The sequence below is a fragment of the Poecilia mexicana genome, unplaced genomic scaffold, assembly GCF_051168715.1.
Source record: "Poecilia mexicana isolate PSO_F unplaced genomic scaffold, ASM5116871v1 scaffold_11, whole genome shotgun sequence".
Taxonomy (NCBI): Eukaryota; Metazoa; Chordata; class Actinopteri; order Cyprinodontiformes; family Poeciliidae; genus Poecilia; species Poecilia mexicana.
Genome location: NW_028263380.1, coordinates 9,989,974 through 9,997,835, shown reverse-complemented (window position 1 = coordinate 9,997,835; position 7,862 = coordinate 9,989,974).

Here is a 7,862-nt window from a genome sequence, read left to right as displayed (position 1 = left end):
TACCTCCATTTCTAAACCTCTTGTGATGTCACTTTGTGAAGCAGTTTTTTCTCTTTAAAATATTGTACTTTTTTCATTTCCCACTGGGAAATTCATGCTTTATTACCCACTTGCATTTTCTGTCACTCTAAAACTAGGCTAGATAGTATAATGTTGAAAATGTTGAGAAAAAGTGGCAAGGTTGAGCTAAAACGAGCAACAACAGTCCTGTAATACTGTCAATAGGACGTTTATTATTGTTGAAGGAGCAAGGCAGAACTACTACTTAATGTAACACATGTTTCCTGCTGACCAGAGGGACACATTAGGTCTGTTTATTCAATCAGCGTTAAAACAGAACTGGAAAGAGGGAACGGAGGTGCGGGGAGGTGGCTGGATTTGGACGGAGGAGAGCAGTTTTCATCAATATACGTCAATTGGCAAGGAATAATCCTGATGTGAAATTTCTTCCGTATGCCCCCGCTGCGGGGCGCCAAAGAGTCTGCTAAAGCGTCCTCCATAGAGTCTAAGGACATTTGTTCTTTGTGATTGGCTGATGAGCTTGGAAGCAGCTGGAGAAGGAGACCAATAATGAACTCGTATATTGAGTCTCCAATTCCATTGGCTTAGAGTGGGTGTCAATCAAGCAGCGATTGGGGTCTGAAGAGAGAGATCGGGCCAGTTGGTTGTTTTGCACTCTGGAGTACGGAGCTCTGCAGCAGAGAGTTGCAGACACACACTCGCACTGCTGCTGATCACCGAGCTGAGGACTATACTATGCATTTATATTTAACAAACGAATAATAATAATTATTATAATAATGATAATAATAATAATAATAATTATTATTATTATTATTATTATTATTATTATTATTATTATTATTATTATTATTGTAATAGTTTTTTTTACTACAAACTTTAAATATTTACAAATACCAAATTTGGAATTCCTTGTTATTTATTTTTTTTACAACAATGTGGTGTTAATAAATGCTAATTTATTTATTTGTTTTATTATTATTATTGTTATTATTAGTAGTGGTAGTATCAGTAATAATAATAATAATAATAATAATAATAAGTACAGAAGTTGTAATAATAATAATAATAATAATAATAATAATAATAGCAGTATTATTATAATTTAGTAAATATTTGATTATTTTGTTTGCATTGTGTTTTATTTACTTATAATATCCTTTTAATATCCTTTCAATGCACATAGATAGATAGATAGATAGATAGATAGATAGATAGATAGATAGATAGATAGATAGATAGATAGATAGATAGATAGATAGATAGATAGATAGATAGATAGATAGATAGATTTAAGGAGGTGTCAGTTGTATACTCATACTTAACCCCTCATAACCACTAAACTAACAATTTTATAACTCACAGAATTAAAACGTGTGTCCAACTTCACAGCAAGCCAAGCTGCCTCCTTTTTTTCTTTCTTAGATACATGCGCGTGCGCATTAGTCTAGCCTACGTCATGTGTGGCTCCTCCAATCAGCTCCGCTCTAAGAGGGCTACATAGTGTGTGATTTAGGAGTCCTCCCTCAATAAATCTGTCTGAACTTCGCAAAGTTGATTTGAATGTGCTTGTTTCACTTCGTTATTGAAAGTTGTCTCGGATTAATGAAGTGACAGCGCGCTGGCGTCAGATCAGTCGGAGTTGATAGTTTTAAGCTTCCTAAACGGCACGCGAGGCGGAGCGGTTCGGATCTGGACCTTGTTTGAGCCACACAGTCCGTCAGTGACGCTTTCATGAGGCGAAACGCAGATGTCACGTGCTGTCAAGGATCAGTTTCTTTCTCTTTCTATTTAGAAGAGTTTTTGCATGTACCTCATATTTAAGACAGTTGTCCTTAGCTTATGTGTTGAAAGATTGCCAGTTGCATGTAATTTAATCTCACAGTTAATACAGTTAATGGATGGGAAGTGTTGCAGTCGATTGCCAAACACTAAGTTTGTTGGTGTATTTTAGGGACACTAACCAGTCGACAGATGTTTGTGTGTGTTGAAATACACTATTTACTCCTTTTTAAGCTATGCTATTAAATTAATGAAACAGTTAAAATATTTTCTCTGTGTACTTTACGATGTTATATTTTGAAATTAAAGAAATAGTTAAAATAATTTCTCGGTGTACTTGCCATGCACAACGGTGTGTCATATAAACCCTGTCTACAGTAGATTATTTGTAACAGACAGTGCATTTCCACTGATGCACACTATGTAGGCTAATCTAAGGCAGGAAAGATTCAGTGTTTTGTATCTCTGTGTGCTTTTGAAAGTCAGTGTTTCACTTTCTGTTTGCGATTAATAAAGTATTTTGTCAACTGTATTTAACAAAATTTAGTTTCACTTCTCTCACTTTCTAGTCAAAGTAGACTAGTAAAGTTATTAGTGTCTTCCCATATATTTCTTTAAATGGATAATTTTTTAAGGTCTTTTAAAAATTTTGGTCAGTGTTATCAGTTTTTATGGATTTATACTTTTGTCTTATTGTGACGATTTAAGTTTCTTCTCTTGAAAATGAATTGAATTGTAATATAAAGCGTTTTCTACCAAAAACTATGTGTCCATTTAGACATTTGTTACAGTATTATTCAAAGTCCAAAACAGCTTTTAAAAACATCAGTTCAACAATTACTAAATTGTGTCAGCAGGGGTCGCAGTGGATCACTAACAAATTACACACACTGACAGTGCGTTTCTCCAGCTAGTTCAATCATCTTAATGTACATTTTGTAAATGTAATCTCTACATATAATGTAATTTTGTTGTTGCTTATTTGTCAATGTTGACTTATTCTTATTATGCAAATGAAACTGGAGCTGCCCATGTGCTAAATTGCTAAACAGTGATTCTTAAGAATAGGGACAAAACAGGTCCTATGGATAAAGCACAAAATTTGAATAAAATATACACAAAATATAATTGTTTCAAATATCTGACTAAACTAACCTGGGTTATGTGAGCACAATAATGTATATTTTCCTGGTGTTTGCTGAATATTTTTTTATTTTAAACATTGTAGTAGGTGGATGGTGTCTGTAAAATCCCTTGTCCTGGAGCAGAACGCAATACATTATAATAGTTCAAAACAATTAAAGGAATACTAAGATAATATATTATGACTTTTAAGTATAAGTATTCATATAAATAATTATAAAAGTATCAATAAATTGAATCATTTTAATTTATTTTCCTACTCCATTGAAATTTGTCCCTAGTTTTTGTCAACACCGTCAGACATAAAAAGAATGTAAAAAAAACATTGGCATTATTGGGGGGCACCAGAACTTCTGAGGACCCCATGACCTCTTCCTTTCTCTTCCTTTGCAAAGAGGGCTAGTTAGCTCTGGTTAGCTTATGTTATTCTTTATCTTTATCTTTATCTTCTGTTTTATTCCTAAGTTGTTTGTCACAACCATGATGTGTCAACACCATAACTGACAATTTACAAAAGTTTGATGAAATTTTGTGAAATAAATGCTTAATTTTGGTATACTGTAAAGATTTCATGGAACTGATGAGCTACAATATGGCCTTTTTCAGAATAACATCATATAAAGTGAGGTAGTTTGGCTTTTTGTCAACTCCGTCAGAGTTTTTGTGACTCTTTCAGTAAAATTGTTGACAAATCTCACTTAAATGTGCAGTTAATTCATTTTAATGTATTTTACATGAATTGCATTAAATGGTAAATGGACTGAACTTATAGTGCTTTATCCAATCATTTTTGACCACTCAAAGCACTTTACACTAGAGTCACATTCACCCATACACAGCTCAGTAGGCAATTTGGGGTTAAGTGCCTTGCCCAGGGGTGCATTGACATGTGGAAGGAGAAAGCTGAAATTGAACTGGCAACCTTCCGATTGCAAGACAACTACTCTGCTCAAAGAGCTTCAGTCGCCCATTACTTCACATGTATCAAGTATTTCTTTTTACTCACTAGTTTGTCACCACCTTCAGTTCTGTGTCAACTCCGTCAGATGAACTTTTTGTTGTTTTTTGTTTTAAATATTTCTTTTCTTTCTTGAGAAGCATTTGTCTGTAAAACTGAATAAAAATATTACTAATAGGGTCATTAAAAATAATTTTATATTTATTTTGTCAGATGGTGATGACAAAGTTCTGGGTCAGGTTGATTAAAAATTTTATGTTTTAAACAATGTTGCAACTGGGAGCCTGCACCTTAGCATCTTTACATTTCCAAAACATTATTTGTTATATTTGCATACATAAGGTTGAGAAATAATTTTAAAAAAAATTGGGGAAAAGTTAAACCCATTTTGTCCCTATTCTCAAGAATCACTGTAAAAACAAACAAAAAAAAAACTTGACTTTTTGTATTGTCATTTTTAGACAATACAAAAATTAATAAATAAAACCAACTTTTTACAGATAAAAGTTTTTTTTACAGATAAAAGTACTTCATCAGCACTTGAGATTTTGGCAAAAGGCAAAATAAAAGCAAATAAATCCCGCATTTTTGTTTTCAAACCCAGTTTACTATATGTGCATAAATGCATCACAAAGACATTGATCCAATAAAATGAACAACCACTCTAAGTTTTAACAACCATTTCCTCTCTTGTGGCATCAATCAAGGATATTCATTCATACAATCCTGCAGAGACCTTGGATTGTGTTTGCAGAATGTTATGCTGCGTGGTGAAAGACCCTGAATGTCCAAAGCACAGCTTTATCAAGAATGTAATCAGTCCTTTTTTAACCTTAATGATTATTCTTTGATTTGTGCCAAACCATCAGTTTGATAAGAGTAAGATAAGAGTGTTCAAAAGAGGCAAAGAATGAAAAAGAAAACCCTGCAGTCTGTACAAAAGTCTCACTGAAATAATGTGTGGATAAATTGAGACTGACATTGACATTACCGGTTGTACTTAGAACGGCTTCCATCTTCCAATTCTCAAATTCTCCTGGAGACCCAGATACTATATTTTCAAAACATATCACGCTCAAGCCCTGTGATAGAAATGGTGGACTTTAGAATAAATTATTGTTCAAAAATATTGAAAACTACACTGTGCTCTCTAGGTCAATGTACACATACTGTACCATAATCAGAAATGAATGGAGATTTGATCCATAAAGCCCATATTATGTTTTCAACATGTTCACCTTTTAAGAAAAGAAGCATTGCCAGCAAAGTGTGGATTTAAAAGGGCCACTGACTTTCCTCACATTTCCCAGTAGGATAAACCACAAAAAAAAAGAAAAAGAAAAGAAAAGATACTATTAAAGGCTGCAATTATTTGGTTTTGCAAGACATAGAAAATCTTACATGCTGTTCAGCAAGTGCTAGTTTAGATTCTTAGTCATCAAAGACATTGCAGTCATGCGTGGTTAAACAGAACATTATTAGACCTCTTTGCTTATTACTTGAAGACATTTCACCTCTCATCCAAAAGGCTTCTTCAGTTCTGAACATGTCTTTAAGCAAAAGTACTCACATGGAAAGGCAACATTAAAAATATACAATTAAGTGAGATGAGGTCTATCCAGGTCTTTAAGACTGCCGTTAACTTGCATCTGCATTTTTAAGATGCAGCTGGGAGGCAAAATCTAAACAAAGCAGTTGATCCCTGTTGTATTTTTCTCTCTTTTTTTGTGTACACCACCAAGTCAAATCCGGTGTCATGTCAGAGCACTTTACAACGCAAACAGGTCAATTCATATCCATACATAGAATCCAATTTAGTCCTTATATAATTCAATTTTTTTTTCTGATACAATAAAATGATAAAGTAATATTCATGTTGGTCCTGTTAAACAACACAATCAAATTTAGCTTGTGTAGCACCAAGTGGCCTGTCTAAAGAAGTCCAGCTGATTGCATTGATTCATTGACTTTTTAGAGATTCCTTATACTATCCCTTGCACAAAAGCACTGAGCCATGAAGTTAATGGCAGAAGTTGCTCTTTCAATAACATTATCTGGGAAAGAAGCACAGACAAGTACTGAACCATTTGTACTTCTTATGAAAAAAAAACATGGATGGAATAGTTAATTGTGGCAATGACTTGGTCAAAAGTTTTATCCAGAAATAAGACATGATTAACAAAAACACCCGCCCCTGATTAGTTTGCATCAGCAAGACAAATAAAGAGAACAAATTTTATAAAATAATTCTATCAGTGATTATGTGGAAAAAAAAAGAAACAGCTCACTTCAGAATGACTGAGCTGGGAGTCTAGCAATGACAATTAAAGAGAGGACACAGTTAATGGCAGTAATGTTCGTGCCAGTGACTCCATCCAGGAAAAAGACACAGCTAAACTCAGAAGCAGTAAACCAGGTGTACTTTCTATGGAAAAGAGAAAAACCTTAAGTGCACATAATTTATGGCAGCAATAGCTCTCTCAACGTCTTCCATACAGTAAAGACTTAAAACAAAACACAGAAGCAGTGTGCCAATCACACCTTCTATAAAAAAAAAGCACAATTAGCGAGAGAGCACAAAGTTAATAATGGCATTGCAACAATTATTTATTAAGGATTATATAGGCCTCATATTCTGAATAGCTGATTTGGGCTGAAAGGAAACAAACTGTTTCACTTCTGTATATATCTATATTATTATTACGGATTTATTTTACCCATAGAGAGATCATACATTTGTTGTTCAAAATCAATTTGCTGACAAAATCACTTTTTGTGTGTTTATAATAGCAAAAAAACAAAAACAAGCTATTTAACCTGCTTCATTCCATTTAACTTTTTAATATACTTTATTAGAAAATATATGAGGGATAAACAATGTAATAAAGCTCAGTATTGCTATATTAATGTTTATGGTGCTGTAAAACAAAAGGATTTTCCCCTTTTATGTTTTGCGTGGGACATTTTTGCCCAATGTCTTTCATATTGTTAAATTGTGAATATTGGCATGAACTGATAAGGCACTGGGACATGCAGTGCTTTAAGTGTTGTTCTGTGATCTTTCAAGACTCATTGATGCACTCATGAAGTCGTTTTGGTAAATTGCATTAGGGTTCAGAACTTTCCCTCTATTTCTTCCTTTTGAACGATGACTGTGGTTCCACAGTCATCCGCAATCTCAGTAAATGACTTTGTAACCCCTTTGAGGCACATCGATTTCAATAGATTTGTTTCTCATCTGTTCTTGAACTTGTAGATATCATGGCATCATGTTGTTTTGAGATGTTTTAGCATGCTTCATGTTGTCATACTGACTACACGCCTGACTATTGGATCAGAGAGTACTCATTCTAGACTGTAACTATTGAAGCATTTATGTAGGCTCATGTGTATTGGGTGAAGAGCTAGGTTAGCTATCTTAAGTAAAATCATCATTTGAAAACTTCACTGATTCAGTTGAGTAAGCAAAATTGTAAGATAGTAAGCAACACAGATCAACAGCTTCGTTTGTATTTACTCTGCTTATATGATTTTAAAATGTGGTTGAGAATTTCAGACATAAGTAAGTCTTCTGTAAATGGGGTAAATACCTTTTTATATGGAATTTTATTGCTTTCATTTGTGTTCCTTTGTAAATAAATTAAGTTAACAGTTTGAACGTATTCGACCACCACCTTATAAAGATACAAGTTAAACACTAACAGGGAAGCTAAATAGGTTAAAAGGTTGGTTTAAAGCTCAAATACAAGGGGAATTAGAAAATCCTCACTGAAATTCCTAAGTAACAATATAATCTTGCACCTTAGAACTTAGAGATATTCAAAATTAATCAACACATTATCAAAATCATAGTTCACCTCGTTCTGTTAATTATTAAAGTATGAATGATAAACGATTAAATGGAAGCTTACTTTCTTGCTGTTCAAGTGGACAACTTTTCTTTGCTCCTATTGGTTTG